The sequence below is a fragment of the Chlorocebus sabaeus genome, chromosome 21, assembly GCF_047675955.1.
Source record: "Chlorocebus sabaeus isolate Y175 chromosome 21, mChlSab1.0.hap1, whole genome shotgun sequence".
Taxonomy (NCBI): domain Eukaryota; kingdom Metazoa; phylum Chordata; class Mammalia; order Primates; family Cercopithecidae; genus Chlorocebus; species Chlorocebus sabaeus.
Window position 1 is genome coordinate 86,263,224 of NC_132924.1, and position 26,889 is coordinate 86,290,112.

At 36.0% G+C, this 26,889-nt stretch overlaps 1 long non-coding RNA gene across 2 annotated transcripts in view; it reads left to right on the forward strand.

Annotated features, from left to right (window-relative positions):
* LOC119626218 (uncharacterized) overlaps positions 1 to 26,889 on the forward strand; it is a 63,091-nt gene that overhangs the window by 35,746 nt on the left and 456 nt on the right. Inside the window, exons 2-3 of one of the 2 annotated variants that reach the window (XR_005242374.2) lie at positions 17,539 to 17,706; positions 25,898 to 25,963. This is a non-coding gene — a long non-coding RNA (uncharacterized lncRNA). The remainder of the gene's footprint in view (positions 1 to 17,538; positions 17,707 to 25,897; positions 25,964 to 26,889) is intronic. The other variant, XR_005242375.2, reaches the window with a different exon arrangement.

Sequence of the window (26,889 nt, forward strand, 5' to 3'; positions counted from 1 at the left end):
GATCTTTGACAAACCTGAGAGAAACAAGAAATGGGGAAAGGATTCCTTATTTAATAAATGGTGCTGGGAAAATTGGCTAGCCATAAGTAGAAAGCTGAAACTGGATCCTTTCCTTACTCCTTATACAAAAATTAATTCAAGATGGATTAGAGACTTAAATGTTAGACCTAATACCATAAAAACCCTAGAAGAAAACCTAGGTAGTACCATTCAGGACATAGGCATGGGCAAAGACTTCATGTCTAAAACACCAAAAGCAATGGCAGCAAAAGCCAAAATTGACAAATGGGATCTCATTAAACTAAAGAGCTTCTGCACAGCAAAAGAAACTACCATCAGAGTGAACAGGCAACCTACAGAATGGGAGAAAATTTTTGCAATCTACTCATCTGACAAAGGGCTAATATCCAGAACCTACAAAGAACTCAAAGAAATTTACAAGAAAAAAACAAACAACCCCATCAAAAAGTGGGCAAAGGATATGAGCAGACATTTCTCAAAAGAAGACATTCATACAGCCAACAGACACATGAAAAAATGCTCATCATCACTGGCCATCAGAGAAATGCAAATCAAAACCACAGTGAGATATCATCTCACACCAGTTAGAATGGCAATCATTAAAAAGTCAGGAAACAACAGGTGCTGGAGAGGATGTGGAGAAATAGGAACACTTTTACACTGTTGGTGGGATTGTAAACTAGTTCAACCATTATGGAAAACAGTATGGCGATTCCTCAAGGATCTAGAACTAGATGTACCATATGACCCAGCCATCCCATTACTGGGTATATACCCAAAGGATTATAAATCATGCTGCTATAAAGACATATGCACACGTATGTTTATTGTGGCACTATTCACAATAGCAAAGACTTGGAATCAACCCAAATGTCCATCAGTGACAGACTGGATTAAGCAAATGTGGCACATATACACCATGGAATACTATGCAGCCATAAAAAAGGATGAATTTGTGTCCTTTGTAGGGACATGGATGCAGCTGGAAACCATCATTCTTAGCAAACTATCACAAGAACAGAAAACCAAACACCGCATGTTCTCACTCATAGGTGGGAACTGAACAATGAGATCACTTGGACTCGGGAAGGGGAACATCACACACCGGGGCCTATCATGGGGTGGGGGGAGGGGGGAGGGATTGCATTGGGAGTTATACCTGATGTAAATGACGAGTTGCTGGGTGCTGACGAGTTGATGGGTGCAGCACACCAACATGGCACAAATATACATATGTAACAAACCTGCGCACGTTATGCACATGTACCCTAGAACTCAAAGTATAATAATAAAAAAAAAATGAAAAAATTCATATACCTATTTTGGATAATTCATGTTGAGTATTAAATGGAAAATGAAATAGAAAGATTATTTCTCTTTTATTAACTCATTAAGACTATTGTCTAATACAGTTAAGAATTTTAAATAAAATATGCAACCGCGGAAAACTAAAGCAAACAGAATTTTGCCATAGCTTTATAATGGTGTGTAAACTCAGTTTGCCACAAAAGGCATTTCATTAGAGGAGAATGTATATATCAAATATATTCTAAAACTGAAAAGCAGAAATTCCCCATTTTATACAAGGCAACTTAAAATGTAAGGAAATAGAGATTTTGAGCAATATAACTGATATGTAGATGAGAAATATTTCAACTTTATACTTCATAAAAAAAACACATTTTCAAATTGACCATTATAAAAACTAGTTACCCTGCCACGAGGAAGCCCAAACATCTTGCAAAAAGACCCACATCAAGAAAAATGGGAACTCTGAGTCGATAGCTCCATCTGAGCTCTCAGAGGCCAGCTGACCCCATTTGTCAGTCATAGGAGTAAGCCATCTTGAAAGAGGATTTTCCAGCACCCAGTCAAGCTGCCTACTTCAGGTTAGGCTCTCCAGAAGCAAACACTGAGATGGAGTGGGTAATACAAGTGGGTATGAGAAATCAACATCTGTGAAAGGAAGAGGAAACGCAGGACTGAGCAGAGGAAAAATCTAAGTCATAATGAAGGTCTGACAAAGCCCTTGCCAACCAACTATAAAGCTCTACAGTGGAATTTGCCCATCAAATATGTTCAGTGTCAGGTCTGAATGAGCAGACCTTTGTATTCTTGCCTTGCTCAGTCATCAGCTGAGAGCTGCCCTGGGAAGGATGTGACCTCTGGATGAAGCAGCTCTCTGCATCTAAGACAGATCCTGAAAGGACTGACAGCTAGAAGCGTATGCTAACCACACACCCCACAGCTGGACAGCACGTCTTTCCTTGAAAGGGGAGGATCTTCGTGGTGCATCTCCTTATCTGCCCCATTGCCCCAGCTGATGCTGTGTGGAGCAGAGATGAGGTTCCTTGGGGAGGTTTTGTTTTACAGCAGTAGTAACTGTGATACACCAAAAATTTTCCAAGTCATAAAATGACAAAAAAAGTGAAAATTCTAGTTTAATTTAGGTACTTATTTATTTGATCTCTGTATGAGTAAGGATTATTTAGGAATTTATTCGTTTGGTCACCATAAATAATGGAAGGAATCAAAAAGAAAAAATATCAAGGGATAGACAACTCTTTAGCATAAAAGCATCATAAATGAAAGTTTGAACAACAAATGAGACAATATTTATAACAAAAAATAGGCAAATAATTTTTATCATATATGATATACTCAGACAAATCAGTAAGTTTTAGTACAGAAATAGGCATGTCAGAAAAGAGTCATCTATCTCTCTATATAGATAATATACATATAAAAACTGCTCATTCTTGTGAATACATAAAGGAATACAAGTTAAAACTAAAATAATTACCAGTTTTATTTACAAATAAACAATATTAAAAGAAAGTGTTAATGTTTATGTTAAGGTCATAAACATAAGATCATATGATGTGCAATAAGGCCATTCACATTAACAGTGGAGGAAGGAGAATTTCATAAGACCCTTTTAGAAAGCATCTTTGCAATAGGCATTAAAAGTTTTAAAATGCTATGTTCTCTCCCATCCAGTAATTAAGTTTCCCAAACTCTACCTTGCGTAAATATTCTGAATATATGGGCCAATATTTTTACATTAAAATGTTTATTCTTTTATTTTTGTTAATAGTCAGATAAGGAGATAGCTGTAGTAACTGATGAGATAGAACGTTATATGGCCACTAAGTGTACTGTTTTCTGAGAAATTTTAAAGGTGAAAAAATGTTTATTATGTTGAAAAATTTACACAGAATCTATATACAATACAAATCCAACTATGAAAAAATATATATGTGTTCGAAAATGTGGCAATGTGTCCATAGTCACTTCTCCTAGGAAGTTGTTCACATAGTAGTATTAATTTCTACCCACTTTGTACAGAGTCATTTCTTTTTAAATTTGCCACCTTAATATAAGGCATTAATGTCTTTACTTTCAGTTCAGGGAATGTACAAGTATCCCAGACTATTGGATAGAGTGCTTCCCACGCAGTAATTTTCAAGGAATTCACTCTCAAGCACTTTCAAATGCTGAGCTTCTTTCACTCACCTTTGGTTGTTGTGGCCAAACATCCCCTTCTTCTGCTGAATCTCCTTTCTCTCCATAGCTTCCTCTCTGGGACAGCTGTCTCTTATTCCTCTATTTCAATCATAGTTTTCCGCCCTGAACTGTGTCCAAACAAGGTCAGAATTATCTTTAAATCTTTGTTGCTGCTCCAGTGTGATCTTCAGTTTTTATTGACTGTGACAAAGTAGATGATATAGGAAATATACATAAAGTGATTTGGGCTAATAAATGCTTTTGCTTGACTTATCCACATTATTGTAGCAAGACTTATGCTGGTTAGAGGAGACCAGATGAATTAAAAATCCCTTTTACTTGACATCCTGTATTTCTGAGAACTTTTGGGAAGGAAAGTACATTATATTTAACTTGTAAGACAGTTTGTATTCATGAAATCCACAAAGTTCTAGGAAAGTATGAAGTCACACTGAAGATTTGTCATCAGAGGTGTAGAGAAATGACTCAATCGCCTCATGAGATCTCTGTGTTCAGGTTTTTTTTTCTAATCTGTTTAATGGCAGAAGAAGTGGGCAGTACTATGGTCTCTTACACTACTAAAAACTAGTGTTAAAAAGTAATGCTAAAAGTAGCGTATTCTTACTCAGAAAATTCTCTGTGTTTGACACAGACTCTTTTTTGAGAGAAAAAGAGATAATGAATGTATGGATTTTTCAAGGGTATTTTAGGTACATTCAATGACTGCACCATCCTCTAAAGCACATCCCTGCATTTGATTCTCTTCCAATAAAGGAGAAAATCAACAGAAGCAAAGTTGACAGCAAAAAAAAAAAAAAAAAAAAAAAAAGTCATGCTGCCTGTGACAATGTGTCTGGGACACAAAGCATTGACCTTGAAGCACTGGCCCATTCATTTGTGGATGATTTAATCACTAGGACCTTTTAACATCTGGGTCATTGCTCCATGACATGTGATCCCATGGATCTCCCTTACTCCTGTTTTCTCACATTTTCTTTATTATTCATCAAAAGGAGACTCGAGATCTCTACTTCTATGAGTATTGACTCAATCTCACATAGGGAAGAAATAGGGCAAAAATTGAGAACTAAAGAAATTATCAAACCATTATTCACAGGTGAATTCTACTGAAAAATATTCTTTAACTATTAAACTCAAAATATTTTCTACATATCTGTTATGTAGATATTAATAAACAACATTTATTTAGAAATCCAGAAGAAAAATGACACCCTAGCTGGGGTAGTTGGGAATGTGGATAAGAAGAAAGAGAAGTTTATGTCAGGGAGGCTACTGAAAATTGGTCTTATAATTACAAAAGAAAAGAACCATCCATTCTAGAGATAACATAATAAAAGGTGTGTGTGTGCGTGTGTGTGTGTGTGTGTGTGTGTGAGATGAGTTAGGGTTTATTGTTATGACCGTAATAAACAAAGTGAATTATTTTGAATTTATTTATCTGTTAAAACAAAAGCAGAACGTAACAGGTAAAAAACTTAATATGGAAATATTAAATTTCAGTACAAACTAGTAAATTTGCATTGGGAGAATGAGAATCAGAAAGAGAAAAAGACCCTAATTGAAACTATTTTATTTAAATAAAGGGAATAAAAATAAATTTGTGTTTGATTCATTATGCATTATTAACAAGTAAGTAATGTGTGCTGGAATTGTTATGTTAGTTTAAATTTTATTAAAATAATTCAATTCCTTGCAAACATTAAAAAGAGAACATGATCTATATTTTAAACCCATATTAGAAAGGGAGTAACATACGTGAAAAGAAAAACTTGAAGGAAAATACAGAACATTATGAAGACTATGTAGAAATACTGAAAATGTTTGAGTAATGCTGAGTCAAATATAAAAAATTGAATATGTGTGGATTATATAATTGATGCAAATGTAAATTCATGTGGCAGACAATATGTGAACATGTTAGGACAGTGGCATTAATACTATTGCTATCATTATTAAATTATATTAAATATTATCTTATTTTAAAAATATTCCTCCAATGCTTTATTCTGAAGAGTCAAATAGTTTTTATAATTTTTTTGAACTAATATGTCTTTGAATAAAATGTCAGGAAATTTTTGCAAAGAAAATGTTTTATTTTTGTTTGTAAACAACTTTAACAACCTTGCTTTATTTTTGATATCTAATAACTAACCATTTACATAAAAGCATCATTTATAAAATTAGTTTAATGATGATGTGTACTGATCTATGATGGAATTGAATTATAGTTCTGATAATTATCAAAGTGATTACATTTCATGACTTAAAAAAAAGTTTAATAATCTTTTATTTTTTTTTTCATTTGGCATCATTGGAACATCACTAGAATGATCTGCCTCCTCTTTGAGCTGTTTCAACATATGTTGTATTTCCCATGACTTAGTACTGAACATCTAGTTACTGGAGCAGAAATGGAAAATGCCATCAAAGAGAGCTGAAAATCCTTATTTTCCTCGAATTTTCCCTGAGGACATGGATAACTCTTATTATTTCATGTTGTTCATGCTATTAATGCCACAGCCCCAGCAAACCAAAGCATTAAAGGTTCCCTGCAGCCACAGGATGCATTGTAATAAGAAAAGGCAGCATGATTGTTCAGTGATGTGATGAGCCCATCCCATTTCAGCAGCCTTAGGGAATGTTGTTCCCCTGGTGAGATCCATAGATCTGATTGATCAGAAATTGTCTCTGTCTAGACTTAGTTCTTGGTGGAATATATTTTCCTTGTAGAGGAACCATTTTTCCAGTTCTGTAATGGTTTTGAAATGATCAATTTGTAAATGAGGAAGAAATGTAGGTAGTGAGTAACATTCATATTGTTGAGTCATGATTAACTACCTCATAATCCCAGTATTTCCAAAGCTGCATTTAGCACAGAGTAATCATTGAAGTCACTGGGACTGTGCTGATGATATGCAGAATTTTAAGTAATCCATGTTGGACTCTCAGTGAAATTTCAAATCCAAAAATCATATGAAAATGGAATGTAGTTAAAATAGATAAAAACAACATTAGCTCTTTTAACCCTTTTTTATAATCCTGTGAGGTGGAACTAAGCTGGAGACATTACACTATCTGATCTCAAAATATACTACAAAGCTATAGCAAAACAGCACAGTCCTGGCATAAAAAACAGACATATAAACCAATGGAACAGAATAGAGAGCCAAGACATAAGTCTATGGATTTACAGTCAATTGAAGGTGCCAAGAACACACAATGGTGAAAGGATGGTCTCTTCAATAAATGGTGTCAGGAAAACAGGATATCCATATGCAGAAGAATAAAATTAGACCCCTATCTGACACCAAACACAAAAATCAACTCAAAATAAGTTAAAGACTTAAATGTTAGACTGCTAGAAAAAACACAGGGAAAAGCTTTTTGACAATAATTGGGCAATAATGTTTTGGATATGACCCCAAAAGCACAGATAACAAAAACAAAAATGGACAAAAGTGATTATATCAAACTAATAAGCTTCTGCACAGCAAAGAAAACAATAAACAGAGTGAAAAGACAACCTACAGAATGTGAGAAAATATTTGCAAGCCATACATCAAATAAAGGGCTAATATCTAAAGTACCTAAGGAACTCAAACGATTCAATAACAAGGACAAAAATAACCTGATTTTGAAATAGGTGAAGAAGCTTGTCTCAGTACACTTGTGCTGTTACAACAAAATACCATAGGCTGAGTAATTTATAAATAATATAAATTCATTTCTCGCAGTTCTAGAGGCTGGGAATTCCAAGATCAAGGAGCTGGCATTCAGTCTGATGAGGGCCTTCTAGCTGTGTCCTTGGCATGGCAATAGGTGAAAGGGTGTAGCTCATTTCCTCCAGCCCTTTTATAAGGCACTAATTCCATTCATGAAGCCAGAGCTGTCATTCTCTAATAACCTCCTAAAGGCCCACCTCTTAATACTATTGTGTTGGGGATTAAATTTCAATATGAAAGTTTGGAGAGGACACAAACATTTAAACCATAGCATTCCACTGCTGGTCCCCCCAAATTCATGTCCTTCTCAAAAAGAAAATACACTCATTCCATTCCAATAGCCTTAGAAGTCTTTAAGTGTTCCAGTATCAGCTGAAAAATCTAAAGTCCAGAGTCTCATCTAAATATCATCTAAATCAGATACGGGTGAGACTCTAGACACAATTCACGCGGAAGTAAATTGCTTTCAAGTTGCGAACCTGTGGAGTCAAACAGGTTACGTACTTTAAAATACAATGATGGGACAGGAACATGACAGACATTCCCATTTTAAAAGGCCGGACAGGAAAGAAGAAAGGGGTAACAGATACCAAGTAAGTCCAAAACCCAGTAAGGCAAATCATATTAAGTCTTGAGGCTTGAGAATCATCTTCTTTTTTGATTCCATGTCCTGCCTATCTTATACTCGAGGGTGGAAGTTAGGCCCCTAAGGCTCCAAGTGGATGAATACGTAATGGAAATATACATTCTGGGCATCTGTTTGACAGCATAGTGACTACAGTTAATAATCATGTATTGCATACCTGAAAAATGCTAAGAACAGATCTTAAATATTCTCACTACAAAAAAATTAATATGTGAGCAAGATTTAATAATTTCTTAATGTATACATGTACAAAAACATCGTGTTGCATACCATACAATTTTGTAGAACTTGAATATCCTTTCTTCTCCCTGCGAAAATAGACTCTATCAGGACTGGCTGAACTAGTAATGTCTCTTGCAAAAATCAGGAGCATCTACATTGAGCTATAAAAATGGAAAATAATTAGATCCGTTGAGCAAATATCATCCTTATAATATAAAAAAATACTATGAATGACATAGGTTTGATACTCAGGCAAACTGAACAAAGTAGAAAACAAGGTCAATTGTTTAATTAAAGTTAAAATAAAGGTGCATTACTAGACAAAATAGGTGGAAGCTGAACTAATGATTTCTAAAGTCCTTCCATGATAAAAGCCAGTGTTATAATGAGGAATGAAGGCCTTGACAGTCCATATGTGGTAGGCTGAATAGTAGTCCCCTAAAGATATCTAAATTTCAGGCCCTACAACCTGTGAATGCTGTGTTAGATGACAAAAGAGACTCTGAAGGGTTAATATCCAGAATATAGAAAAAACTAATGCAACTCAACAAAAAATCAAATAACTTATTTAAAAAATGGGCAAAAGATTTGAATAGACACTTATCCAAAAATGATACACAAACGGTCAGTAATCATATGAAAAGATGCTCAACATCACACTAATCATCAGAGAAATACAAACAAAAACAATGAGATATTGCTTCACGCCCATTAGGACAGCCACTATAAAAAAATGGAAAATAAGTGTTGGCAAAAATGTGGAGAAATTGGAACTCTTATGCCTTGTTGGTGGTATTGTAAAAAGATGCAAATGCTGGAAAAGCAGTATGGAGGTGCCTCGAAAAATTAAAAGTAGAACTACCGTATGATTCAGTAATTCCACTTCTGGATATAGATCCAAAAGAATTGAAAGTGGGATCTCAAGGAGATATTTGCATACCCATGGTTATAGCAGTGCTATTCACAATAGCCAACCCAAATATCCATCAACAAATGGATAGATAATGTGATACATACATAAAATACAGTATTATTCAATCTTAAAAAGAAAGGAAATCCTGTCACAGGTTACAACATGGATGAATGTTGAGGGGATTGTGCTAACTGAGTAAGCCAATCAAAAAAAAGACATATACTGTGTGATTTCACTTATATGGGGTATCTAAAGCAGTCAAACTCAAAGAAACAGAAGCAGAATGGTGGTTACCACAGGGAAGGAAAAGGTGGGAAAAGGGAGTTTAATGGGTATAGCATTTCAGTTTTGCAAGATGGAAAAGTCCTGGAGATCTGTTTCACAACAATGTAAATATAATCAACACCATTGAACTGTACATTTAAATTGGTTCAGGTGATAAATTTAGTGCTATGTGTTTTTGCCACAATAATTTTTTTAAAAGGGACTTTGCAGGTGTGATTATGTTAAGGATCTTGAGATGGGGAGGGTATCCTGGATTATACAGGTGGACTCACTCTAATTACAATGGTCCTTACAACAGGGAAGCAGCAGATCAGAATGAGTAGTAGATGTGACAACAGAAGCAAGAGATTAGAATAATGTGGCCATGAGCTAAAGAATGCAGCTAAGGAATGTGGTTTCTAGAGGTTGGAAGAGGTAAGAAATGGATTATTCCGTAGAGCCTCCAGAATGAACCAGCCCTGTAGAAACCTTGACTTAAGTTCCATAAATTTTACTTGAAATTTTGACTTTCAGAAGTCAGACTTTCAGAACGAGAGAATAAATTTGTCTTGTTTTAAGCCATTAAATTTGTAATAATTTGTTGCAGCAGCAATAGGAAACTAATGCGCCATATAGGAGCTCCAGGAAAAGGTAGACAGAAGCCTTTGAGATGAGTCCTTGGTGACTCTAGTCTAGAGAAAGTAGACATAGTTTCCTTTAATGTATAAAGAAAAGGGCCAACTTAAAACAAGGTAATAATAACTTACTCTTTGTTGCTTGGAGGAATGAAGATTGGGTTTAATAATGGTGAATTTTTTCTTCCTCTGTGATGAACCTGTAACCTATAAGCCTCGGCAACATCTATCATGATTTCTAAGTATCACAACGAACATCTAAAACCACCACACTTTCATCAAAAGAAATACAAATTTTACCTTTTCCATAAATATGATCACCCAGATTGGATAAAATATGATTTGATAGTGCTAACCCAAATTTAGAATTATTTTATGTAATTAAGTTTATGCTGATAACGTCTGAAAGTTGTGATAACTGTACACTGTTTTCTTTCAACTGATCAATATACCCAGAGAAAAGAAATATTTTAACTTAAATAGTTTATCACTAGCCAGTGTGTATGCATTCAATAGGAAAAAAATAACTTTTCTATTGACATGCAAGTCTTCCTATAATGAGAAACATTAGGAGTTGAATAGAGCTAGATTTTGTGCAACCGTTAGCTCAAAATCACATATAATATTAATGGCAAATATATTATATATATGGCTGTTGCATTAGCAACATATTTATCCATATGTATAGTTTTGAGAACATATATATATATATAGTTTTGAGATTCTTTTGCTTTCAAACATGTGAATGTCTTATTTATGAGGCCAATTAATACTTTACAGTCTGAGTAGTAAAAATAATAAAAATAGTCAAGAAGGGGCAAAAGGTTTAGTAAATATGCTGCGCAGGTCCCTGTGTTGGGAACATAATGTAGTTATTAATGAATATTGCTGCTTGACCCAACAGATTTAGTCTATACTATCTTGCATTTATATTATAGAGTAACAAATGCTTTTATTCCCCTTCCAAGGCAGGATAAGCCTCAAACAGAAAACCATAATATTGAGCAGATGATTAAAACCATTAGCTAAAATCTTTTATGACAAAAAGATGAAATGTACTAGATGATGGCACAGGAAAACATAAAAATGCTATTTTTATAAGTGGGGACATTTTACCTTCTTTAAATATGATTCAAGGTTTTTCTTTCTTTTGTTATTAAATAATTTCACTATTATCTATATTTGCACTTTGATAGCTTATTTTTTCCTCTTTGCTATATTTAACTTCATTAGAAGGTATACATTCACCAGTCTTTTGAATAGCATACAGTATACAATTAATATACTTCCTATTAAGACATAGACAAAATGCACTACAACTGGCTTTCTTGAGACAACGTTCACACATATATACAGTCTTTTGAAGTATACATTTCATAAAGACTCTTGCATTTTGTGTTACATTTATTAAAGCTCCTTGCATAAATTTTCATAATTTCATATTTTATTAGTAATCGCCATTTCTATTTTTCTTGTCTCATCTGAAACATACTTACTATTTCCATTAGAAAAAAAATGTCATTTCCTAACAATACAATGAAATACTATAAGAGCTTGTAGCATCAATAGAATGAGCATGCCACTCCCTTCTTCCCATAAGATGAATCTAAAATATGACTTCTAATTTCCGAAGTCCTGGGATAAAATTGAGACACAATCTATTTCTCTTTAGGTGCTGAACATTGGAACTTTATTTCTAATGAATACTTAACCTCAATCAAATACACCCTTATCAAAAGTATTTACAGCTCTTGTGGGGTTCACTATGTAATGATTCCACCATTAGACTTAGAAATTCATACTTCTTACCTCAATACATGAATCACACTTGGATGTAGCAAGGTATCTGAGTCTAAAAGTTTTAATCTCAAACCATAACTTTTTAGCATATAGTATATTTTCCCTGCAACAACTAAAAAATCTATAAATATCACACAGAGATATCAGTTGATCAATAAGTAATTATTTGAGAGCCTATTACATGGTGGGCACTGGTAATAAAGAGGATTCCTACTCTGAGGGGCCTGCGCTTCCAGCAGAGAGAAGGAAAAGTCATGTAAAAAACCAAACAATAATTTCAGGTAACAATAGGTGCTTTCTAAGAGGACAAATATGGTGATTTAAAGAGTGACTGTTGGGGATCGGGGGATGACTGCTGGTATGGGCCAGGAAACATTTCATCAAGGAGGTGGAAGAAGAACCCAGATGGGTTCTTCTCAGTAGAGGAAAAAAATTAATAGTCATACAAATATCTGGGGAAGGGAGTTCCGGGCAGGACTAGCAAGTGCATAGACTCCGAGATGCAAAAGGAAATCCATTAATTCTGGAGCTTTATACTGAAAATTTGGACAGCAATGAAGTTGAAGAAGAAAGCAGAGTCAGGTTCTATGAAGCCATGTAAGTCACTGTAGAGTTGAAGCTGTAAGTATATTGGGAAGCTATCAGAGGTATTCAAGCAGGTGAATAATAGATCTTAATTTCACTGTAGGAAGATGATGCTGATGAGATTTCTTTTACTTATTGCCTTTCTCATTCACTAGCTCGCCCAGGACTGTCAATTTTTTCTCTATCATAACCCCTTTTATCCATCTTCTCTTCTCCATTCCCACTGTCACTATTTTAATTCAGGCTTCTATTTTTATTTACTTGAACTACTACTATAAAGTACTAACTTGCCTCCTTACCTTCAGACTTTTGGTTTTCTAATCAGTTGTGATTTCTCCTAGCAGATTCTCCTGACTTAAAAACTCATCAACCTCCTAATGCTTTCAAAAATTAGCTGAAGCATCCCTATGTAGAAGGTTTCCAGAAAAAAGTCCTGTATTTGTACTTCACATATCTAGAGGTCTGGCAAGGTGGGCTTAGTGTTGTTAGATTTATTTGAGGAACTGAGTTTCCCGAAGAAAGAGATTCACTTTTAAAAAGACAATTTCTTGATGATTTGTTTGAGTTCCTTCTAGATTCTTGCTATCAGTCCTCTGTCAAATGTATAGTTTGTGAATATTGTCTCCCATTCTGTAAGTTGTTTATTGGGTACAATGTACACTATATGGGTGATAAAACCCAGATGTGATTAGTATACAATTCATCCATGTAACCAAGTCACTTGTACCTCTGAGTCTACTGAAATTAAAAATAAAATAAAAAAGAATTTCATCCCACTAGCTTGGTCCAAAAATATGGGGCGAATGCTGGAGATGAAGGCTGATTTTGAATGTAACGTATACATGCTACTCAGGTTTCTTTTTAGCCCAGTTTCATGAACTAAAGCAATGTTTTTTGGGGAAATTATCCTAAGTAGAGATTCTTTAAAAGAAAATGAAAAACATGCAACAGTACTTTGTGTCCTCACAAAAGGTACACCATGACCTACTCTCTTATTTAGAAAATCTGTGAATCTCAAAGACAAATCTTGGTAACAAAAGTGAGGTTACTAAGCACTCTAGACAGATAACAATGAGTTTCTCCCACTATCTAATGGAGAAAACTATCAGCATCCATTTAGCATTTATTGGAATAATCTCAATGGTTTCAGCTTTAACTCTACCAGATACAAGCTTTCTTCAAATCTGCACTAATCTTGTACAAATCAGTGACTTATTCAGTGCACAGTTTGGCTATTAGTGGAAGTTAACACAAACAGGCCTGAGATAAGTGGATGATAGTGTAAAACACATCGTGCTGTGGGTTTATATTATAGCAATTAATCTAGAATCTGGGAGGAACACAAACTTGCACCTTAATGTCATCACTCACTCAAAATCATTCCTCATTTAGTTCATTTGGGAAGCCTTGGCACTGCCTGAAAATAAAGGATTAAGAAGAAAGTTGCCACATCCTGCGGAGAAAAGGCAATTATCTTTTATTTGGTTTCCAACTTCCCTTGTAAATGTGCCAACAGATAAAGTGTTGGTGTGAGTTCAGGGCTGTTAGAATTTTTTTTTTTTTCTCACCACATGAGTCAAGCCTATCCTTAGGCTTTGCTTCCCAGAGATGGCTGTGTACCTAGCAAGTGTTATCTTTCCGTGTTTATGTCTCCATGACAAGAATTTACCATTTTAAAATAAAATGATCAAGTTGGTGGACTGATGGCTTTTGTGATCACACCAGACTGATTACTCGTTTCCAGTGTTGAAGACTGGTAGTTTTAATGCTTTCCCTTGGGATGTTGGATTCCAAGAATGACAAGATGGGGGATCTTCTTCCTCAGTCTCTGTCTTTCAAGGACCCCGTACTCACCCCTGGCTGTCCCCACAGGAGTGCTGAAGCGTGACTGCGACAGGTTTGCAGTTGTGCAAGAGATCCATTCAGCCCCACGGAGATGACGGGAAAAACGGCTGACACAGGAGAGTCCAGAGGAAAGAATGCGGAATTTTGAATCAGAAATGGAGTCATGACTCTGCCGGTTACTAACCAGTTTTATATATCATTGAGATTACTTCTTCATTTTTTTATTGCAGTAAAAAACACATAACATAAAATTTACCCTCTTGACCATTTTCTCAGTGTACCGTTCAGTATTGTTAAATATATTCACATTTTTGGCAGGGCGCGGTGGCTCACGCCTGTAATTCCAGCACTTTGGGAGACCGAGGCAGGCGGTTCACGAGGTCAGGAGATCAAGACTGTCCTATCCTATTTCACCTAGCTAACACGGTGAAACGCTGTCTCTACTAAAAACGCAAAATTTAGCAGGGCGTGGCGGCGCGTGCCTGTAGTCCTAGCTACTCAGGAGGCTGAGGCAGGAGAATTGCTTGAGTTCAGCAGGCAGAGGCTGCAGTGAGCAGAGATCACACCACTGCACTCTAGTCTGGGCGACAGAGAGACTCTCTCTCTCTCACTCTCTCTGTGTGTATATATAAAATATATACTATATAAAATTTGTATTTTTTTACATTTTTACTGTTTTTACATTTTTACATTTTTGTGCAATGGATCTCCAGAATTCTTTCATCTTGCAAAACTGAAACTCTATATCCATTAGATAACTCCTCTCTCCTCTTTCCTCCTTTCCCCACCGTCTGGTAACCACCAGTCTACTTTCTGTTTTTATGAGTTTGACCACTCTAGTTACCTTATATAAAAAGAATCATACAGCATTTAACTTTTTGTGACTTGCTTGTTTCACTCAGCATAATGTCCTGAAGGTTCATCCGTGTTGTAGCATGTGACAAGATTTTCTTTTTTAAGGCTGAATATTTCATTGTAAATATAAAATGTAATTTTACTGCATATTTCATTGTAAATATACAATGTAAATTTACTGAATATTTCAGTAAACATACATATACATATATACATATACATATGTACATATACAAATATACATACATATACATACATACATATACATATATACATATACATACATATATACATATACAAATATACATATATACATATACATGTATACGTGTGTATATGCTACATTTTGTTTATTAATCCATTGAGATTACATTTTATTTATTTATTTTTATTATACTTTAAGTTCTAGGGTACATGTGCACAACGTGTGGGTTTGTTACATATGTATACTTGTGCCATGTTGGTGTGCTGCCCCCATCAACTTGTCATTTACATTAGGTATATCTCCTAATGCTATCCTTTCCCCCTACCCCCTCCCCACAATAGGACCCAGTGTGTGATGCTCCCCTTCCTGTGTCCAAGTAATCTCATTGTTCAATTCTCACCTATGAGTGAGAACATGCGGTACTTGGTTTTCTGTTCTTGTGATAGTTTGCTGAGAATGATGGTTTCCAGCTGCATCCATGTCCCTACAAAGGACACGAACTCATCCTTTTTTATGGTTGCATAGTATTCCATGGTGTATATGTGCCACATTTTCTTAATCCAATCTGTCACTGATGGACATTTGGGTTGATTCCAAGTCTTTGCTATTGTGAATAGTGTGCAATAAACATACGTGTGCATGTGTCTTTATAGCAGCATGATTTATAATACTTTGGGTATATCCCCAGTAATGGGATGGCTGGGTCAAATGGTATTTCTAGTTCTAGATCCTTGAGGAATTGCCACACTGTCTTCTACAATGGTTGAACTAGTTTACAGTCCCACCAACAGTATAAAAGTGTTTCTATTTCTCCACATCCTCTCCAGCACCTGTTGTTTCCTGATTTTTTAATGATTGCCATTCTAACTGGTGTGAGATGGTATCTCATTGTGGTTTTGATTTGCATTTTTCTGATGGTGAGTAATGATGAGCATTTTTCATGTGTCTGTTGGCTGTATGAATGTCTTCTTTTGAGAAGTGTCTGTTCATATCCTTTGCCCACTTTTTGATGGGGTTATTTGTTTTTTTCTTGTAAATTTGTTTGAGTTCTTTATAGGTTCTGGATATTAGCCCTTTGTCAGATGAGTAGATTGCAAAAATGTTCTCGCATTCTGTAGGTTGCCTGTTCACTCTGATGGTAGTTTCTTTTGCTGTGCAGAAGCTTTTTAGTTGAATGAGATCCCATTTGTCAATTTTGGCTTTTGTTGCCATTGCTTTTGGTGTTTTAGACATGAAGTCCTTGCCTATGCCTATGTCCTGAATGGTATTACCTAGGTTTTCTTCTAGGGTTTTTATGGTATTAGGTCTAACATTTAAGTCTCTAATCCATCTTGAATTAATTTTCGTATAAGGAGTAAGGAAAGGATCCAGTTTCAGCTTTCTACTTATGGCTAGCCAATTTTCCCAGCACCATTTATTAAATAGGGACTCCTTTCCCCATTTCTCATTTTTGTCAGTTTTGTCAAAGACCAGATGGCTGTAGATGTGTGGTATTATTTCTGAAGGCTCTGGTGTTACATTTTATCTTCAAAATGAGAAATAATAAATCATTTTTACCTCAAAGAATCATTGTTAACATCTAGCATAAACTATATTTGTCAATATTATATTGGAAAGTCATGCTTTAGATGTATTGACCAATGATTGATTAAATCTGTAAATCTGAGTTCTATCCTTGGCTCTGCTATTCATTTTCTGACTATATATCAATAGCCTACTTGCTTTGGGGCCACAATGTACTACTGTCTACTTGCTCTGGGGGCCACAATGTACTATCTGTTAAATCATATTGTCTTAACTACTGAAGAGGACTGTTGAAAGATGAAAAATGCAGATTCATTCCTCATAGTAATTCATTCCTCAGTAATTCCTGGAGCCCAGGTACTCAGTCCTTAGCATCTCTGAGATCACTCAGGAGAGAAAGCTGTAATCTTACAGAGCCTTGGTCTCCTAATCTGTAATACCGATTGAAGCTAAACAAGCTCCCCCAAATTACTGAACTTTAAAAACACCAATTTAAAAAAACCTCTAATGATAAACATATACATTGTACATCCTCTTCAACATTATTTTGACATTTAAAAAATACTATGTGTCTAAAACCAAAATACTGTATAATTTTAGAACCTGCTTTTTCAAAACTGTACATTCCAACCACTCCCTCCTCCTCTCTGTCAAAGTCTAATGATGACACAGATGCTGTCCACTTCATACCCTCAAAATATCCCACAGAATTGCACTAGATAAGCATTAAGGCCCATTTGAAAATTCCATGATTTGTACTTTTGAATTTTTAGGTAATTTTCCATTGCATCGGTTCTTCTGGTGTTTTCAGGATCTGTGCCAAATGCGAGGCTGCCCTTGCCACTAAGGACTTCTAATATTGCAACTATCAAGATGATGATGAACTCATCAATAGATGGAGAGAGACTGCTGTGTTTTGAAGGACTCTGGATAATAAATAGGTAATACTAATGAACATTATACTTATTTTTGTTTAAACTAGGAAAAATAAAGCAATGGTAGCAAGTTTGAAAGTGTCAGTTTAAGAATTATACTGATTGGTTAAGCACCTGATTATTGAATGATTGAGTCATGGGAGGCTAGGAACAGAAAGACACAGAAGTTTGCTGAAGCCTCTTCCTCCCCAACCCAGAAAGCCACTAGGGCTTAATCACCTTGTCACAAGGTTGTCTAAGTTCAGACTTGTATCGGAGATGGAATGGGTGAAGGTCATCAAGGGAGTGTGAAATGGAAAAGTACGCGGAATAGAATGAACTTTCTGATTACTATTAGAATTTTTTTAGATTGACTTTCAATATTTCAGGTTAAATTCAGTTAGAAAAAGTTGAATTTCTCTAAGGCAATGTTTAAGATGTAACTATCTCAGAATAACTTGCTAATTTACATATTTATAGCACTTCGATTTAACAGTACTGAAAACTTTTAAATAAAAATCTAAATACTTAACAGTATGTGAAGTATGTTATGTCTTATTGTGAATATCTAAATGTATTTTCAGCAAGAATCCTGAAAATAATGGCATATATAACTTTTTTATGTATGTAAAATCAAAACCTCTTATTTATTCTATTGATAAAAAATTATTTATATTCTTTGGTGTTATTAATTGAATATGCAACTTTGAAAAAAAATGGGCTAATCAGAAAGTATGCTGACAAAACAGAACAGAAGCTAGAACAAAAAACAAAAAACAAAACATGGACAAGGTATTTTATTTTATCTAGATGTAATCTCTATTCTTAGTATAGTGCCTAATATTATAAATGATGAGAAGGTTAAATAAAAACAACTGAAGTAGAGTAAAATTTTGATGTGCATATATATTCTGATTTTGAGCTTCAAGAAAGGTATATTCAATTTTTATTAACAGAAAATTGGTTTATTTTTGTTCTTTTAAAGTAACTATTTAAACAACATTAGTGTGAAGGAGTGCCAAATTATTGGTTGGTTCTGAAGGTTAATATATTTCAGTCTGATTACAAGGACATCTTATGGAATTCCCATGGCTTTGCCTGTCCCTGAGACACCTGCTAATTAGGCAGTCACAAAGAAGTACAGATGAAGGAGTGATTAATCTGACCTGGGAGTGCAATTGGTAATTCAGGAAACCTCCACAAAAGACATATGGTTAAACTTAGTTTTGAATAATGGTATGGTGTTCACCAGGCAAAGGGAGGAAGTCTATCATAGAGGATGCAATGTTAGCCCAAGGCACAGCAATGTGGTTTGTTTGGAAAACTGATGGTGTTTCAGTGTGGACATAGAGATGGGGCAGATTAGAGGTCAAGACAGAAGATCTCCAATGCTCGATGAATCAGAGGTGGAAGGAGAAAATGGGATCAAAAATAATACTAAGATTTCCAAGTCATATTCATTTGCTCTTGAACCATTTTTGATTGCTATGCACATGGGTACTACAGCATTTTTGATAATAATCTTGTAAGAGCACCTACAAACAGGAAACCTCTTTGTTACCAAACATTAAGGAGAAAAAACAAGAGTATTTATAAGAATGACAATAATTATGTAAAAAATCTCTTCCTGAGAGAAAAGCAAAAAATCAATTAAAAAAAAAGATTAAACCTCATTTAACTTTGAAATTTTTGCAATGTTAGAAAGAGATACTGTTTAAAAATACGGCTATTAACAAATCCTCCTCTAATCTAGGGAATATAAAATCAATCACCAAGCCTCTTAGTGCTTTACTCAATTGTGTGTGTGCGTGTGTGTGTGTGTATGTGTATGAGAGGAATGAAAGAGATACATTTTAGAAATATTCTTTTAAGAAGGAGATAGGCAGATATAACGTGCATAATCTGCACAAGGTAATAAACTTCATTGTGTATAAAGATGCATAATTATTTGGTTAGACTATAAACAGCAGAAGTATATAAACAACCGAATTTATTTAGGAAAAAATATATATATATGCACCAATGATATGAAGTCAAAGAAAAATGGAACAAAGTACATTATAATTGTTGTTTCTTCAGTGATAATACCAGATATAGCAAGAGTTTCTTGCTCCCCCTCATTTCCTGGTGAAAGAGTGCAAACTATTACCACTCCACAGACACATTTAAAATGCCCTCAACTGTTTCTGCAAATCCCCAGAGATAATCTCATGAGATTTCCTGAATCAATCCTCTCAGTCACTGCATAGAGTCACCATGTTTCTTCTTCTTTTGGCCCATGTTTCTTTTGTAGATGTCACCAAGAAGATTTACAAAGGTGTGTTACACTCTCTCTGGTTCTTGAGTTGTCTGCTATTGCTTCTGCGAATCACCACTGTACAAGATTTCTCTGGACTAAAGTTATTCTATTCAAGAGAGGAGGATACTCCAAAATGCACACACATCTATATGACACTCCTTGTCAAGCAGGTCCCAAATATATGCCAATAGTATTCTTATAGATTTACTTTCATCATGTACAAACCACTTTTTCAGCAACTGATTGAACATCTATCTCTTTTCTTTGGGCTTAAATAAGATTTCATGGGTGCTAGCCTGGAAGCTCTCAGTCTACTCAACACAGGACTTGCACATTTTGCTAATCTTTTTCTTGTCTTTGGATTGAAGCTTAGCATTCACAAATAGTTGTTTAATTTAAAACTCTATAACAATACTATGAGGTAAGTGGGATGGATATTACCACCATTTTATAGACCAGAAACCTGAAACTTGAAAAGCTGCATTTACTCAGCAAGTAAGTTACAGAGCAAGCACTTAAGTCCACGTTGTCTGAGTCTAGAATCAGTGCATTATGCTCAGCTGTCTCCATAAAGATGGAGATGTGGTGCATATCAACTGCCACCTCTATTGCTTAATAACTGTGATCAATTATAGAGCAACACCCCACCCTCACTGAGCGGATTCCCCTCACTGAACGTAAGCATCTCATCAAAGCCATGATTCCTGTCTCCAGAAAAATGCACATCAGTGGGTAGCCCCATACACGCACACACTTCACATAATTTTGCAAGTTGTTACAAGGGTTTTTAAAATATCCCAAACCTTAAGTCCCTATTCAAATGGACAACTGTCTTGTAGATGCTGATTCTGTCCTTTAAGGACAATTTTATAAAAGAGGTTTTACTACGTGTATTTTAGTGCTAATGCTGTATATTCTTTTCATTTCAAAATCTTTTACCCAAGGCATATTTCCTTTTAAAAGATTTATTAAAAATGCATAAAAATAATTGGGTCTATGTGGTAAAGTTCGATGGAAACACTCAAGAATTCTATTTTCCTGGAAGCCATCTTAACAAGTTATGGTTTCTTATCATGTTTACAGTAATGAATTGAACTACCAAAAAATACCTAGGTATTTGACTTAATTTTGTGTGTGTATATGTAAACACATATAATTACTTTAAATTACTCAGAGCCAACTTGAGTAAACACTTCTTGAACAAATACTTCATGAAGTCTTTTTAATAACGTAAAAATACGTTTACATAACGTGAAGTAACTTATCCTTTTGGTCAGTTGAGTGGTTAATTGACTAGTATCTGATCAATATCAACAATCTGTCTGAAAATTGCAAAGGACAGTAGTGGAGTCACAGGCTCAGACTCAGTGGTTCTCAACTATGGCTGCACTTCTGAATCACCTGGGGACTTTAAAAATCCTTTATGCTTTGGTCCCAGTTCCAGGAATTTTGATTTAACTGGTGTGGAGTGTGGCATGAGTAATAGGATTTTAAGAAAAGCTTCTCAAGTGATTCTAATTTGCATCTAAATTTAATAACCACTGTTCTATCGCATTTGTTTTCCCCCAAATGGGACAATTCTCAAAAAGCCCAACAGAGGGTATGACTTTATAATCTATGAAGCTGGGGTAAGTTTAGATTGTTTTCTTAGGCGAGAAGCAGGGTTTAACAAGATGATAGCTGGCTAAAGTAATAAATTTAGCCCATACTTCCATCAACAAATCTTTTTTTTTCTTATCACACACAACAGATAACATCTGAATTGATAAACATGCAGATATATACTGATTACATAGTCTATGTAATTAACCTTTCCATAATGCCTGATGAATTATAATATATGATTGTATTTAATCAGAATCATGGAACAGGTTAACTGTAAGACTCATCAGAACTGTGTGATGCAGCTCCTTATTCTGAGCATGTTACAAAATGTCTCATATACCAGAATACATTTTTGAATCACAGTTTAATGAATCCCATCCAATGCTTTTAAAAAACATCAAACAACCAAACCCTTAAGGCTGAATTCTTATCATTAGAGAGTTTCAATTATTTACACTATATCTAGAGTGCTTTAAGGAGTTAGAATAGTGGTGGAGAGGAAAAGAAGAATCAGAAGTCTAGAAGAACCCGAGGAATATGGGGTCAGCTTATTTTTTTTAAACTCATATTTAATGATGTCTTTCCTTGAAAAGTATTCCTCCCATACCCCCGTTTCAGAAAATGGAGACATAAGCAGTTGGAGATACATGTAGTATCTGAGGATGGAGAAGAGTAGAAAGGATGAAGAAGAGAAGGACAATTTTAGGACTGACTCTTAATGGATGACCTTGTGTTTACTTTCTCTACTCCTGCCCTCAGTCTACAAAAGGACTAGCAGAACAGCACCTGGAAGGACTGGGAGCAAAGAGTTACCTAGGGAGAAGCTTTGACTTTGAAATGTAGATTAAATCTCAGGCAGAGTGAATGGGAAAAAAACACAAATACATCTTGACATGCATCATTCTATGAAGAAAGTCATTGGTAGCTTGATGGGGATGGCATTGAATCTATAAATTACCTTGGGCAGTATGGCCATTTTCACGATATTGATTCTTCCTATCCATGAGCATGGAATGTTCTTCCATTTGTTTGTGTCCTCTTTTATTTTGTTGAGCAATGGTTTGTGGTTCTTCTTAAAGAGGTCCTTCACATCCCTTGTAAGTTGGATTCCTAGGTATTTTATTCTCTTTGAAGCAATTGTGAATGGAAGTTCATTCATGATTTGGCTCTCTGTTTGTCTGTTATTGGTGTATAGGAATACTTATGATTTTTGCACAATGATTTTGTATCCTGAGACTTTGTTGACGTTGCTTATCAGCCTAAGGAGATTTTGGGCTGAGACGATGGGGTTTTCTAAATACACAATCATGTCATCTGCAAACAGGGACAATTTGACATGTATCATATCCTCCTATTCTCTTTTCCTGTCATCTCCATTTTACTTCATAATGTTAGTTTGACAATAAAACTTTTTTCCTAAAATTCGTTGTTTTATTTTAAGAATACATGGCAACAGATATCCTCCCCTCCCCAAAATGTGGGATCTGGATTTACAAAACGAACAGAAATGATTAAAAGAGAAGTAAAATATCAAATACTAAAGTCATCAGTGTGAAAATTATCAGAATGTGTCAACATTCTACCCTAAACATTAATAGCTATGTCTTAATAATAAGGGCAAACACCTATCAAGTACTTGATGTACTAGGCAGACTTTTAATTTACATGAATTAATTTATATAAATTTCATTACAACTCAAGAGGTAGGACCTACTGTTATCTCGATTTTACATATGTAGAAATTGATCCCAAAGAGGGAAGTAAACCCATGCAAGGTTGAGGTCAGATTACATTCCCAGACATTTAATTTCCACAGTCCATATTATTAATCACAATATCACCTATACATAAAAACAATTTAATCCAATTGGCGGAAGGGAGAGGAAGTAGGAATTTGCATTTCTGGGAAGAGTGACCAAGTATTGCAGGCAGTTAGGTGGAAAATCTCTGGAAAATTACATTAATATTTCCCAATTAGAAGCATGTCAAAAACTAGACTTGCCAGGGAAAATGTTAAAAAAAAAAAAGTTTCCCAATTCCTTAGATAAGCAAGACTGAAGGCTGAGGTTGGAAAGCTCCAACTTTGCCATAGATAAAATAGGAAAACACAAGAAATAATCTAGGAATGACTACTTTGGTCAGCACTAGCAGTGGTAAGCAAGGGGGTCTGAACAGAGGAAAATAATCACCTCATCAGAAGACAGTGGTAACTATTAACTGATCCTGATATAAGAGTTTAAACAAAACAAGAAAAAGAATAGAGACCAAGTTCCCCAGTACTGGCTTCCAGAGCTTTTGGATCTTTCTCATTCCTTCAGCAGGGGAATGAATAACTAAAATAGGTTGGATGTTTGTCTCCTACAAATCTCATGTTGAACTGTAATTCCTAATGTTTAAGGTGGTGCCTGGTGGGAGGTATAATATTTAGATTATGGGATAGATCACTCATGAATGGCAGCAGCACTATCCCCTTGGTGATGAGTGAGTTCTCACTCTGGCAGTTCATGCAAGATCTGGTAGTTTAAAGAGCATGGCATCTCCCCCATTCTCTCTTACTCCCTCTCTCATCAGGCGACATTGCCTTCTCTCTCTTCACCTTCTGCCATGATTGTAAGCTTCCTGATGTCCTCACCAGAAGCTGATGCTGGAGCCATGTTTGTACAGCCTGAAGAACCATCAGCTAATTAAACCTCTTTTCTTTAAAAGTTACCCAGTCTCAGGTATTACTTTATAGTAATGCAAAAATAACCTAACAAAGAAAATTGTAGTGGGATGTTGCTATAAAGATACCTGAATATGTGAAAACAGCTTTGGAACTGGATAATGGGTAAAAGTTGGAAGTGTTTGGAGGGCTCCGAAGAAGAAAGGAAGATGAGGGAAAATGTGGAACTTTTTAGAGACTAATTAAATGGTTGTGACCAAAATACTGAGAGAAATATGTACAGTAATGGGGTCAGGGGCGATACTGGGGTGGGGACAGGACACAGGAGGCTACTTCAATAAATATGGACAGTAAAGGGCAGGCTGATGAGGTCTCAGATGGAAGCGAGGACTTTATTGGAAACTGGAGTAAAAGTCACCCATGTTATGCTCTAGCAAAAAAACTTGGCTGCCTTACATCCATGCTCTAGGGATTGGTGGAAATTTAAACTTAAGATTGATGACTCAGGGCATCTTGTGGAAGAGATTTTTAAGCCACAAAGTGTTCAAGATGTGGCGTGGCTCCTTCTAACAGTCTGCAATCAGATGCTGTAGCAAATAAATGACTTAAAAATTGGAACTTATACTTAGAAGGAAAACAGAGCACAGAGCATACAGGTTTGAAAAATTTGCAACCTAGCCATGTAGCAGCCTAGCCATGTGGCAGGAGAGTAATCCAAGTAGGCTGTGGAGAACTTGCTAGGGATATTACAATTATCATGACTAAAAGGGAGCCACGTGTTAATATCCAAGAGAATGGGGAAAAAGCCCCAAAGGTATTTCAGAGATTTTGGAGACAACCCCTCCTCTAATAGGCCCAGAGGACTAGAAGGAAAGAATAGTTTTTTGAGCCAGGCCTGGGGCACTACTGCCCTCCTCAGCTTCAGAACACAGCTCTCCACATTGTGGTCACTCTGTTTCCAGCCTTGGTTCAAAGGGGCCTAGATACAGCTTAGGTCACTGCTCTGTAGGACACAAGCCTTAAGCCTTGGCAGCTTCCATATTGTGTTAAACCTGCAGGCACCCAGAATGCAAGAGTGAAGGACGTTTGGCAACCTCCACCTATGTATCAGAGTATGTAGTGGAAAGCCTGGGTGCCCAGGCAGAAGCCTGCCACAGGGGCAGAGTCCCCACAGAGATACTTTACTAAGCCAATGCCAAAGGAAAATGTGGTGTTGGAGCTCCCACACAGAGTTTCTACCAGGGAACTGCCTGGTGGAGCTGTGGGAAGGAGGCTGCTGTCCTCCAGATCTCATAATGATAGACCCACAGGCAGCTTGCGTTTTGAATCTGGGAGAGATGTAGGCACTTCAGATGTACTCCATCAGAGTAGCCATGGGGGCTGCACTCTGCAAAGCCACAGGGGTGGAGCTGCTCAAGGCCTTGGGAGCCCACCCCTCACACCAGTGTGTCGTGGATGCAGGACATGGAGTCAAAAAAGACTATTTTGGAACTTTAATATTTAATGACTTCCCTGTTGGGTTTCAGACTTGCATGGGGCCTATTGCCCCTTTCTTTTGGCTGATGTTTGGGAACAGTAATGTTTACCCAATGCCTGTAGCACCATTGCATCATGAAAGTAAATAACTTGATTTTTATCTCACAAACTCATAGGTGGAAGGAACTCATCTCCAGATGAGAATTTGGAGTTTAGGATCTTCGAGTTAAGGCTGGGATGAGGTAAGACTATTATGAAGGCATGACTGTATTTTGAAATGTGAGAAGGACATGAGAGTTGGGGGGCCAGGGGCAGAATTTTATGGTTGCAGTGTTTGTCCCCTCTAAATCTCATGTTGAAATGTGATTACCAATGTTGAAGATGGGGCCTGGTGGGAGGTGATTAGCTCATGGGGGCAGATTCTTCATGCATGGCTTCGCACCATCCCCTTAGTGATAAATGAGTTCTCACTCTGGTAGTTCACAGGAGATCTGGTTATTTAAGAGAGTCTGGGACCAACTCCTTCACTTTATCTTGATTCCTCTCTTGCCATGTGATATACTTACTACTCCCCCTTTACGTTCTGCCGTGGTTGTAAACTTGCTGAGGCCTAACCAGAGTCAGATGCCAGCGCTATGCTTCATGCACAGCCTGCAAAACCATGAGCCAACTAAACCTTTTTTTCTTCTTAAATTTTACCCGGTCTCAGGCATTTCTTTATAGCAATGTAAAAAGTGGTCTAATACAGTAACCATCAGCACATTTTCTAGGAAAGGCATTGGATAGTACCCAGGTGAATATTAAATTAATGAGAATTTACTGGTATGATTTCTAAATTCTTTTGTTTTTGTTTTTATTTTGTTTCCTTTTAAAAAATTTTTCTGAAATATACATATAGAAAATTGCATAACTCAAAATAACAAAAAGATCAACAAACTACCACACAGTGAAAATTCCCATGTAACCACTGCATGTGTCTAGAAATAAAACATTAATGGGACCACAGAAGTGCTTCTTATACTCTCTCTTGACTTCTAACACCATGTATTAGTTTGGCCCATTTTTGGATTTTATATAAATGGGACATGCAATGTTTATTCTTTTGTGACTTGCTTCTTCTACTCAACATTGTGAGGTTCATCCCTGTTGTTGCATGTAGCACTAATTC